Genomic DNA, 13,724 nt, shown 5'->3' on the forward strand with positions numbered 1-13,724 from the left:
GGGCGAATGAAGTTAGGGGGGGCCCGATCCAATCATATGATAGTTCATCACCATATTATAGTTCATTTGCAAGCCTATCGTGAAAATTTTAGGGGGCCAGCGAAAATTTAGGGGAGCCCGGGCCCCTTAGAGACCCCCTGGATACGGGCCTGACTCGGGAATTTAAAAAAGAAAAATACAAAAAATTTACAGTTGTGTTGACTACGAGGCGAGCAATTTGTCTCGTCTCCAAAAACAAAACGAGAAGTATCTTTTCAAATTCTAGTCTAGACTAGAAGTTTCACTATGTATTGTGAATGACAATAATGCACTCAAGCATTAGATCTCGAACACTATTTGTGTCCGTGGGTTTTCTCGGGATTCTCCCGTTTCCTCCTACATTCTCAATCCACCAATTCTTTCATCATTAGTCACTTGTTTTAATCATCGTCTCCTTTAGCCTAAAAAGCATAATGGTGAGGTATTAAACTAAAAGATTAAATTTCATTTTCAAAAATTTTGTATTATTATTTTAGTGTGACCTGATTCACAGCATAAAAGCTATAAATTGATAAAGTGTTTGTATTAACAAAACGAAGGGCATTTATCAACATTTAAAGATACGCAAGTTATCACACAATACACTCCAATAATATAGTGGCGGATCCAGGGCGGCGATCGGGATGATCGCCCCTCCCAGAAAAGGAAAGTTTTTTTTACTTTATATATAAATTAAACGCAGGCGGCGCAGTGGCTCAGGGGTAGAGCGTTCACCTCCGGTGCTTGGGGTCCCTGATTCGATCTCAACTCCCAACTGTGTTGACTTTGTGGTGGACAAACACCGTGCTCGTGGTTTTTCTCGGGGTTCTCCCGTTTCCTCCCACTTTCTTCGTTCCACTATTTCGCTCATCTCTCATCATCACCGTCTCCTTTAGCCTAACCGGCATAACCGTGGGACGTAAAACTTAAAGATTTCATTTCATTTTCATTTTTTCATAAATTAAACGCATCCCAGACTTTTGGAGCTCTTAAAAGTAGCTCTAAGTGGCAGTATTAGAACTAGTGGTGGGCACAAAAACCGGTTTTTCGGTTTTCGGTTTTTAGAAAAACCGGTTTCGGTTTTCTTCAAAACCGGTTCGGTTTTTTTTAGCTGGTCCGGTTTTTTCCAAAATTTGTTCTATTTCTGACCAGAATGGTGTTTCGTTGTCCGATTCCGGTTTTTTTTTTCCAAAATTTGTTCTATTTCTGACCAGAATGGTGTTTCGTTGTTCTTCGGAAACCGAATCCATTTCCACAGAAATAGTTTTATGTGTCTTCGAAAAGTTTTCACCGAAACCGGTTTCGGAGAAAACCGAAATGTCGGTTTTTTGGGTTTCGGTTTTTATAGAAACCGGTTTTCGGTTTTTATTAAAAACCGGTTTTGCCCATCCCTAATTACAACCCACCGTCGCCCCAGAAGTCCGTCCTGGATCCGCCCCTGCAATAATAATTAAATGTTATATTACACTCTTCGCTGACTCTCGTGACGCCGAAAGATTCTGATAACTTCTGGATAAAATTAATAAAAGAAAATCAGGGTGTACATTTTGTAAATAAATTTACGAAACGGAACGAGAAAAATGTTCAAGATGACACAAGAAAGATCTTTTAGAGAATCAATATGAGGCAAGACGAGCTTAAATATGTAGCGTTCAGAGCACAAGAGAACCAAGTCCAATTATCAACGTTGTGAGAAAAAAGAATCATGAAGTTTGTACAGTCAGCGACAAAAGTTCTTTCTGTTGGATGAAATTAGTTTTGTAAATAACTTCAGAATGAAAGGGATATTTCGGTACAGTCTGGAATAAATTAAAAAGAATGTAATACCAGCTATACCGCCGTTGTGTGTTTCATTCATACCACCATTATTCCTAAAATAAATACTACCAAACGGGAAAAAAAACTTTTGTCGCTGACTGTACAGTGCGCTTATATACATGGAAAGGTTAACATGGTTCTTTACTTTATAACTTACTAACTGAAATGCCCGTTCTTCGCACGGGGAGAATAGCTTTACGGGAAATATTTAAACCCCCTTTCCCCTTAGAATATTTATTTCAATGAAATATTGAAACATCATATCCCCACAGAATACGCCTTTAAAAAAAAATTGATATGATAAAAAAAAACAACTTGAAATGGGCACAATCTATCTTCTAAAAGTCATTTCAAGTGGGTCAGACGTTTTCCCAACTCTGAAAACTATGAATTTTATACATATCTAAGTCATTTTTGACATTTTATTTTTCAGCTTCTCCCCCTGCCGATGTGGATGAATTTGGACTTAAATAGCTTCGGTAACGTGATTATTCATTTCAGCAACCCAAAAAACTAAAGATTTCATACTAATATCAGTCGTTTTGCATGATTTTTTACATTCACGCCTAGGGATGCACACGGGTCGAGATACACTTTGTAAAATTCGATACGAGTCGAGACAAACGTATTTCTCAACTCGAATTTTGAAGTCGAAACTGCTCGTAAAAATCTCGACTCGACTCAAATATCTCGAAGATCTTTCTATAATTTTTAATATTATTTTGAAGAAAGTATTCACTCAGAAACACTCAACTCATTACAGATGTCGGACTTCGTAGGCTGGTTAGAATGGTAAAACAGGACAGGCACCGAACTGTGGGGGAACTAACATCAGACTTTAATGCTGGGTAAAGTACAAGTGTGTCTGAACACACAGTGCACTGAACACTCCTAACGATAGGGCTCCGCAGCCGACGACCCATTCATGTGTGAATGTTAACACCACGACATCGGCAACTACGACTGAAACGAACACGTGACCATTGCCAATGAACCTTGGCGCAGTAGCAGAGCGTTGCATTGTCTGATGAATCCCGATACCTTCTTCATCATGACGATGGGAGGGTGCGAATCCGTCGTGTTCCAAGGGAACAGCTCCTTGACACCTGTACTGCGGGACGGAGACAAGCCAACGGCGGCTTAATTATGCTTTGAGGATCATTCATGTGAGCATCCATGTGTCTAGTGGAGCTTGAGTAAGGCACCATGACAGCCGAGGCGTATCGCACACTGCTTGCAGATTACGTACACTCCTTCATGACGATCATGAGTCCCAACGGTAGTGTCATTTCTCGACAAGATAATGCATCATGTCACAAGGCGAGGAGTGTAATGGAGTGGTTCGAGATATACAGAGGTGAGTTCCAAATGATGTGGTTCCCCCCCCCCCCAACTCGCCGATTCTGAACCCAATCGAACACATCTGGGATGTGATTGAAAGTGACGTCAAAGCGCATCGCCCTCTCCCCGGAATTTACGGAAATTAGGTGATCTGTGTGTGCACATGTAGTGCCAACTCTCTCTAGCGACCTACCAAGGATCACTGCGTCTAGGCCAAGACGCGTCGATGTTGTTATCCGTGCCAAAGGTGAACATACTAACAATTAGGTAGGTAGTCATAATGTTCTGGCTGATGCGTGCGTATAATTCCAATTCCTAATCCTTTTTTCCTTCCCTCTCCTCAGGCAGTGTGATCGCCGAGGGACGTCATCCCTCATACTTCACGGGCTAAATAGCCAACAGATGCTGAAAGCCCAGATGTCTAAATCCTATTCCTATTCCTGTCTTTGTAAGTATAAGCTTAAGGAACTCAGATGACGTGAGTTAGTGTTGCTCATAAGACAGGAAATAAGATTTGGTCATTTCTATTCTTAGAAACCTGTTGCGTTTCGTCTCGTTCTGTACATTTATATACAAAATTTATGCTCTGATTTTATTTTCATAATTTTGCATAGAAACTATCAGAATCCTCCCGCGTCACGATAGATCCATGAAGTATGTATAATAACTTTAAATCTACATTTATTATTGTAGTATAGTGTGTAATGATATTCACATACATATTGATACATACTGATACTGATTGATATGTGCTGCTCATTATGTTAATACAATAACTTTATCAATTTATAGTTTTTAAACTATGAATCACGTAATCCTAAAACAATGCTTAAGATCTAAGACTAAGGTGATCTCGTGTTGCTTACGAGACTTATGAAATTTTCATCTCGTCTTGACTTGATTTTGGGTTTAGTATCGCTTTCAGCAGGGAGATGTGGATCTACAGCTTAAAGTAGGATTCGAAACATGAGGTTCTCGTGAATCGAACCCGGGTTTCCCACGCCAAAAGCGCGTACGCTAACCGCTTAGCCACAAGGGAGGTCTTTGGTCTCGTCTTAAAAATAAGACGAGAATTGACGTTTTTGTCTAGTCACGAATTAAAATGGTACTTTTCGATTCGTTTTCGTCGAGGAACACTAAAGTGAGTTGAGGTTCGAAAAAAAATCCTTGCTTCAATTTAGAACACTTCCATTTTATCGCTATTTCTTTTATAACCAGCTTCTTGCAGCAATTTCCAACTCAATGCATTGGGACGGAGTAGCCCCTGTGTTTCCAATTCTCATTAAACACAGCAAGCGGCATATGGAGCACATTTTGCGACTTGCATAATATCGTTACGGTATTGACAGTGACCAAAGTACTTCAATAACGGAATTAATGGCCTTTTATGTACGTACAGCATAAACGAATTAGTGAATTGAATACTATCTGCGCACATAAGCAGTATCAGGGGCACTCACAGAAGTCTACCTTGTTCAGACCCCCTCCAAAACTTCCTAACCCAACATACAGTTGACACTGTCTCAATAAAACTATACTGTATCAGTTTAACAGGGAAATGATTGATGTAGCATGAAAATTTGATCTTACGTTTTATCTGTACTTTTTCTCTTATAAAAACAATCTAGTTCTATCATTTCCCCCCTTGAAAATATAGGCGGACGTACTTTACAAGTACTTATCGTCTTTTCGGGTGTAGAATAATATCCGTTGAAGTGTCTTGCAGTATTGGAACCCCCCCAAAACTTTGGACCTCTCCCAACAAAAATTTCTGGGTTCAGTATTATGCATTAAAATATTGAAAATATTAATTTATTGCTAGGTAAGTTTATAATATTTTACCGCGACTATTATTTACCTGAAATATTACAGGTAATGAATTTCTGCAAACTCTAAATGGAATGGCCATGAATTAATGCATGGTATACATGTAATAATATAATGGAAGTGTTTTGTTTCTGTTCTCGTGCATGAAACTGTGAATAGGAACGGCGCGTTCTGTGTAAAATACTTCTGATTTGATTTCACTGGTAGATGGATTCTAGATGTAATAACTTGCAATTGTGTGTCTGAGATTTCTTTGGGTTATGGAATTCCTAACATATAATTATGACTTCTGTTTTCTTCATTCTGCTGCACAGATGGTGCTACCTCCATAAATTGGAACTGTAAAAGTCAGAAGTACGAATCAACTAAAACGTGTTTACTATATATGTTTTAACTCGAATATGTTTCAACAGAACAATAGTTTCTAATAGGAAGATGTGTATTGCATTTAGCCTAGCAGTAGAAATAGTTAATTGAATTATAATATCTTAGTTTGAATTATGCATCATATAATATAGATTTTATATTATATGTAGACCCTAAGTGCCTATCGGCGCCTTTTACATTTTCAGCAAGAATCTGGAGCAGCTACTGTCGAGTGAGTTTTTATTATCAAAATTTTATCGATTTCATGGTAACAAAAGCGTTGACTTCACATTACTCCATGACTGTATCGTCGTAACTAAGGAAGATATCCACTAAACATCAGACACCGAAATGTCCGATTTTGGTCTTCAGATATTGTTGGTTCCAATGTGATTGATCATCTGCCTGTATTCATAGACGCCGTGACGGACGTGTTCCAATCAACGAAAGACAAGTGTTATAATTTTATATTGCTCATGTTTGGATTTAGCAGATATTGTAAGTATTTACAACAATAAAAAATGTTTATTTTCTTTTTAAATATAAAATGCGTGCTAATTAGCAGAATTCATAAATTCAGAAATTAGCAACAAAATTTAAATGTATATCTTGTGTGCTTCATTTATTATATTATTATTCTGCCTTTAGGCAGGTCCTGGGACTAATGAGGATTTTTTTAAATGATATATTTAGGCCTGGAAATGTTTGTTCCACGTTTCTCGATCTTCAGCTTCGTCTTTTAACTTCCAGTATTTTCTTCTATTTTTCAAATCATCGATCACTTGTGTTCTTGTTCCTATTCGTCACTTTCCTTCCATTGTTCCTTCTTTGGCGGTATGAAAAAAGACAATTTCTTCTTCGCAAGATGTGTAAAATTCAATTGGCCTTCCTACGAAAGATGCTGCCTAGAAACGTCCTCTTCTCTCCTAACCGTTTTAAAACATCCTCATTTGTTACTGTCTTTGTTCATTTTATCTTCCTGTAAATATTTCTTCTCTAACTTCCGTAATGTCCAAGTCTAGGAACCATACAGTCTAATACTTGACCAATTTCTTCCTAAGACCAATATTGAGCCTGATATTTAAGAGTGATCTTTTTTCGTTGAATGCTTCTTTGACTATGGCAAAATGACCGGCAAGACAAAAAACACCGTTTATCAGAGAACACTTTAGTAATAGTAAAAAGTGACTAACTAACGGAACATGTTACTAATTTTTCTTATTTAACCCAGCGAAGAGAGTAATTGACGCCAGTTTAGTTTATATTAGAAAAACAAATGTTTCCGTAATAAGTATGACATATGATTGAGTTAAGAAATGAGAGCGAAAAAGTTTAGTGCTGGGGCTCGTGTTTTTTAAAATTGTATTTTCGTTTTTGATTTTCGGGGACGGTCAGCTTATAATCGAATGAACACAGTACTTGCTTGGGAGGTAAAAGAATAGGTTTTCTTCTTGATAATATTTAATATAGAAACGCAAGTATTTCAAAGCATTTGCTCAAAGCTTCTAAAATGATAATTCCTTTATCACACAGCATCACCATGAACATAGGACGAAGATGACAGCTAAAATTCCAGGCATCAATGACTTTGTTGTGTGACCATCACACATCAAGGGAGACATAAAATATACGAAGAGCTTAGTAAATTGAAAAGAACATTAATTGCTGTTTACATCTTGTAGATTGATTACCTTAATAAAATCCCCTTTTGTGAGGCTTGTTGAAGCTAATTTAATAGTGTGAACGTGTTGTTCATTGCTTATAAGCATAGATCTGGTATCATTTATCTTATTCCTTGTCATATCTCTTTCCTGTTACGACATACGCATAGTTTCCAGTCTGTATTTGTATTATGCTACTCACAGCTACATATTCGGAGTGAAAATTCTGGAAATGCTAAAATAATGTTGATAATAATAATAATAATAATAATAATAATAATAATAATAATAATAATAATAATAATAATAATAATAATAATAATAAACATGCGAAAATACAAGCGGAATGCAATAATGTTCCCAGAACACTGTATAAGTCCTTAATGACCTTCCGACTAATTATCATTCCACATCAACGTAATTAGGTATTGTAATTTCTTATGTAAGAGCAACAAAATATGTGCTTCTTCTTAGGGATTACAGTGAAATTTACAATGAAAATATAGCATCACAATCGTCATTTTTTACCGTAAAATTTATTATTATTATTATTATTATTATTATTATTATTATTATTATTATTATTATTATTATTATTATTATTATTATTATTATTATTATTATTATTATTTACATAGTTTACAGGCTCAGGTGGGCAGGTCATATACCCAGAATGAAAGAAAATAGGAATGCTTTCAAAGTTTTAACCGGAAACTCAATTGGAGAACTTCATAAGGTAGGCTCAGGTGCAGATGGGAGGACAATATTAAGATGGATCTCACAGAAATGGGAATACAAAGTAGAAACGGAATCCAGTTGGCTAAGAATAGAAGTTAATGGAGAGCTTATGTGAAATCGGCATTGAACCTTCGGGTTCCATAGGCCATAGAGTTGCTTACTTAGTTTACATAGTTTTCTTTACCTTACAATGGTGCAACAACGACCTTAACTCTCGTAACATTAACTCATTTTCTGATATCATACAATGATGTAATTTTGCACAGCGAGTCGAGTGGCAATAGAATATTCCAATGTAACTTTTTAAATATATTTTTTTTTATGTTTATTAGCTCCCGGCGTAAGCATATGGGAGCTTATAGTTTCATTTCAGGAATATATACGAGCGTATATATATATAGGGTCGAATTCAGGATTTTCTGAGACGGGTGCACCAATAACTAGGGATGCGCACGAGACAAGATTTGAGGCTGTCTTGTCTCGAAAATGTACTGTAAAAGTGATGCCTCAACTCGAAAAATGTATATTTTTCTATTGGAAGAGCTGTGTCTCGACTCGAATTTTCTCAGGAAAATTCTGTTTCAACTCGTCTCGTGCGCATCCCTACCAATAACTACCAGTACATTTGAATTCAATTGGAATTTTTTAAATGCCTTTAGGCATCTGAGATGTGAATGAGAAAATGCGCTTGAAATGCTAAGTGTCTGTTCTCGGTGAATACTTTTCTTTCAACTTTTAGAAAATTGACTCAAAATATCGATTTTGCAAAACTTCCCTTTGTTTTAAGCCCAAACGGAAAGATGACAGCAGAAATTTTCGGAGTGTTGCTATTTTCACTTCTAGTTTCTTACTTTAGGTAGTGTATATTTACAACGAAGGAGGGGGGTGCATGTGCACCTTTGCATCCCCTAAATCCGACCTGTATATATAAACCTTTTTGTATGCAACTAACGTTAGTCATGAGTAAAGCGGGATTATCTAGTACGCAGGGGTTAACATCGACAATTTGAAAACAAATCCAGTTTTCTACATATTTTATTAAAAAGATAACAAATTCTTTGAGAAACATGCTTTCTTTCTTGAAAAAATTCAGAAACGAATAAAACTTCATAGTAAACGTTAAAAACATTAAAATGTTTCTTCAAGACATTTTTTCTTTTTGATAAGTAATTTTTGTCTCACAGTGTGAAACCGTGATAGACTTCCAAACAATTCGAATTCAATACTCAAACGTCTATAAGTACTGTTTGCAATAGAGTAATAAGATCAACGATAGAACCTGTTCTTCGAACCTAACCGAACCTACCTACAAAAAAGCCATTGCTGGATATCTCTTACTGCTTTTGCTTTATGGCAATAAAGATTGAAACAAAAAATCGTTAATTCGAACTATTTCCGGTTTGAATAGGGAGTCAACGGAGGAGATAGAACCTGTCCTTGGAACAATAAATCGATTGAAAAAAAAAAGAGCATCTCGATATCTGTTACCGTTTTTTGATCTGATACCTGACGACAGGCGAACAAAGCCCTTCTATAAAACTTCCGACACCTACGAAAAGCATAGTTTGGAACTTTAAAAAAATGAAACGTTTTAACAAACAAAACAAGTGGACAACATCGTGTCAGTGGGTTTTCTCGGGGTACTCGTTGTTTCCTTCCACTTTCTCATTACACCAATTCATCTACCATCACTGATAGATGCCAATGTCCCAATGCCAAGTCTGTGCCAATGGGTTAAAGAAGAAACGGTTAAACCAAATCATTAAAATTCCAGTTAATTTTGAAGGAAACAGAAAAAAATGATCTCGTTTACAAATCAATGATCAATAAACCAAAGATGGATCGTGTACTCAATACTATAAAGATAGGCAGTGCATTATTTGTAACATTGATATAACAATATATGTATGACGAGAAGAATGTTGCTATACTAGTATCCAAACAGTTTGTTTGTATACGCAGTACGTTGAAAATCAATTAATTGATTTTGCACTGTATTTTGTTGTTAATCGTATGCCGCAACCTTTCCTCATTGATTTCTTAATTGTCGAAGCGAATCGTGAGAGTAATATGAAAATGAAATTGAGGTAAACCAAATAAGAATATGTATTAGGTGATTGCGATAAAAGATTGAGTTGAGGTCCTTTTCAGCAGCGATGCTATATGAGACAGGACCTACTAATTAACGTGGAATCCGAAACACATGAGCTTCAGCCGGGAATCGAATCCGGATCTTCCACGCCAAAGGCACATATGCTAACCTGCCATAAAAGGTATAATAGCTTCACCAAGAACTTTTTTTTTTCTACCTTATTGCGAAGAAACGGCGTACTATTTAATGGGTTCTTTGGCATTTCATCCACGCTGTTCTTTCTCATTCTCAATTTTTCTAGGCATTTGTTAGGCGATAGTTTAAAACTTACGGGGGACACGGTGGCACAGTGGTAGAGCGCTTATCTCTGGTGTGTGGGTTCCTGATTCGATCCCCGGCCAAGTAAGCTTGTGGTAGACAACATCGTGCCCATGGATTTTCTCGGAGTACTCCCGTTTCGTCTCCACATTCTCATTCTACTAATTTTTCACATCATCATTCACTTGCCTTAATAACCCGTCTCCCTTAGTCTAACGGCCGTAATCGTGGGACGTTAAACTGAAAGATTTCATTTTCTTTAAACTTATTTATTGTTTGTAGTGTTGTCTACGAGACGAGAAAATTTGTCTGGAAAATGAGACGAGATGAGAAATTTCACGAGTCACGTGAGCACCACTAATTTACTCAAGTCTTACGCCAGAAAGATTGTTTTAGTGTTGTATGGTTCATTGATGAAACTCATACTCAGGGGCGGATACAGGACGGACTTCTAGGGAGGGAGGGCGGTGGGTTGTAATACTACTACTTAAAGCTACTTTTAAGAGCTCCAAACTCTGAGATGGGTTTTATTTATATATATAAAATAAGGAAGTTTCCTCTTCTGGAGGAGGAGGCGATCGCCCCGATAAAGTGTTTGTGCAAACATAATGCAGAACATTTATTAATGTTTGAAGATAACGCAAATTATTTACACAATCCTAGTGAATAAGAAATCTAATATTGTTTAAATGTTATACCACACTCTTCGTGGGCCTCTCGATCACACGGAGGGATTTTGATAACTTGCAGATGAAATTAAGCAAAAAAAAAAAAAAAAAAAATCAGAGCATAAATTTGGTATGTAAATTTGCAAAATGAGACGAGACGAGGAAAACGTTTTGAGAATCGAGACGAGATGAGATTTACGTGCCTACATTATTTCTCGTCTGGTCTTATTTCTTGGGAAACAATAGTTGGTGACACATGCACCAGAGTAGAGAAAAAGAGCTTAATTTATATTCAATGAATCGTTTCTGTTATTACCCCTTACACACACACACACACACACACACACACACACATATATATATATATATATATATATATATATATATATATATATATATATATATATATATATATATATATATATATATATATATATATATATATATATGGTGTATACATAACTGTTAGAACCAATTATGTGCGTCACTGTTAGGAATATGTATGTCATTCTTAAAGGAAATCAAACAACAGTACAATCCAGGCCCATATCCAGTGGGGGTCTGGGGGGAGGTCCCCCCTAAATTTTCGCTGGCCCCCCTAAAATTTTCATGGTAGGCTTGCAAATGAATTATAATATGGTGATGAACTATAATATAATTAGATTGGCCCCCCTAACTTCGGCCGGCCCCCCTACATTTTTGGGCTGGCTACCGGCTTGGTACAATATACGAGGTGTGGTCAAAAAGAACTATCAAAGAAGTTGTACAGCGCTATCTATCGACCTCTTATCCATTTCAACTACTAATCCCAGTAAACTGAACCTTTGGAATAGACAGTGTCGAGTTTGAAGACTTGTGACATGTTAGTTGGCTTACAGAGCCAGTAAAGCGATGACGTGTTAAGAATGTCTGTCGTCCGTCAACATTTATAAGCTTTGTTTTAAGCTGAAAAGAAAAAAAAAACTGCCAAAGAAATTCAGGAAATGTTAAAATCAGTGTATGGTAATGAATAGGGATGGCCACAAAGTTCCGGTTCCGGCGGAACCGGTTCCGCGAGGATCCGGTTTTCGGAGATCCGTTTTTCAGAACTGGTTTTGGAACCGGTTCCGGACCTGGATCCGAAAACCCGGTTCCAGAACCGGATCTTAGGAACCGGTTCCAGACCTGGATCCGAAAACCCGGTTCCAGAACCGGATCTTAAGAACCGGTTCCAGATCTGGATCTGAAAACCCGGTTCCAGAACCAGATCTTAGGAACCGGTTCCAGATTTGGATCTGAAAACCCGGTTCCAGAACCGGATCTTAGGAACCGGTTTCAGACCTGGATCCGAAAGCCCCCAAAGACCCGTAAAAAAGGCAGAAAGTTCACCTTCAAAAATAATGCAAAGAGGACCATGCGCTTGTTCCTTCCCCACCCAAACCCGCTTGTGCCCCCAGAAAAAAATTTTGGTCCACCAGTGGGTGTTTAGCCAAATGAGTTGGCCAGTTTGCCTGTTTAGCCAATGAGTTTGCTAGTTAACCAGTTTATTTAGCTAAATGAGACAAGCTGCCGCCGCCTGGGCGCCTACCTGTCGCTTCCACCATTTCATCTAGCATACTGTTCACAGCTTGCCAGCAGCTCGCGTTTAGCGTAGGGATGGTAACAAAGTTTCGGTTCCAATGGAACCGGTTCCAATGTTTTCAGAACCGGTTCCAGACCTGGATCCGAAGAACCGGTTCCAGACCTGGATCCGAAGAACCAGTTCCAGACCTGGATCCGAAGAACCGGTTCTAGACCTGGATCCGAAAAACCGGTTCCAGACCTGGATCCGAGAAACCGGTTCCAGACCTGGATCCGAAAAACCGGTTCCGGAACCGGATCTTCTAGAACCGGATCCGTTCAGACCCGAAAACCGGTTCCACCAGGAACCGGTTCTGGCCATCCCTAGTAATGAAGCGCTGAAACTGAAGACTTACGGGAGGTTCAAATGCAGTAATGAGTCGGTAGTTTACTCTTGCGTGTGCCAACTTACGTTTTTTTTTTTAATGACTCAGGCAATTTTGTTCATATTTCACACATAAATGTTTCTTTAATAACGTTACAATACAGGATGTAATTTCTTATTTAAAAAAAAAAAAAAAGAAAAATCACAGAGGATACTTTACTCTCGAAGGTGAGTACTTTATAAAACGATTTTCTCGAAAACGACTCAGACAATTTTGTTAATATCTTGTAGTTTATTGTAGTGTTGTCAACGGCTCGAGCGGCCCTCGGCTCACGGTTCAGTCACCACTGAGCTGATGACCCGAGCCGAGCCAACAACTCACCCAACCGAGCCGGTTCGAGCTCTTGGCCCAGTTGGCCCGAACCGATGGCTCACCCCAACCGAACCGGATTGAGCCGATGACTCATCATAGCCGAGCCAGCTCGAACAGATGGCTCACCTGAGCCGAGCCGGCTCGAGCAGATGACTCAGGTGAACCGAGCCGAGCCGAGCGGGTTGGACGTAACATCATCCTGATTAACAACAAAGAAAAACTACAAGTTCGCTCTTAGAAATATTTTTTCAGTTATTGATAAATAGATGGAAGTAATAAAACAAAACAAGTCTCTAGATAAACACAAAGGATGCCTTTAAAAAAACTACATAGATGCTATTACATGACCTTAACAATAATAGTTGTAGGCGTACTCGAACTTTTACATAGAGATCAAACTAGTGCCCACTGATTTAAGAGATTGATTAACAAATCATTTACTACAAACTCAAATATAAAACATTTTGTTTGTCTTCACGTAATCCAACTTCGAAAATTGGGCTTTTGTTTTAACATTTCGTAGCACGTAATTAGCAACTTTAATCTAGTGTTGTCAACAGCTCGAGCGGCTCGGCTCACG

At 37.9% G+C, this 13,724-nt stretch overlaps 1 protein-coding gene across 1 annotated transcript in view; it reads right to left on the reverse strand.

Annotated features, from left to right (window-relative positions):
* The window catches only part of Iyd (Iodotyrosine deiodinase), a 90,850-nt gene that overhangs the window by 57,624 nt on the left and 19,502 nt on the right, over positions 1–13,724 (reverse strand). The gene's annotated exons all lie outside the window — the stretch shown is intronic.

This window comes from Thermobia domestica, chromosome 9 (genome assembly GCF_964235325.1).
Source record: "Thermobia domestica chromosome 9, izTheDome1.hap1.1, whole genome shotgun sequence".
Taxonomy (NCBI): Eukaryota; Metazoa; Arthropoda; class Insecta; order Zygentoma; family Lepismatidae; genus Thermobia; species Thermobia domestica.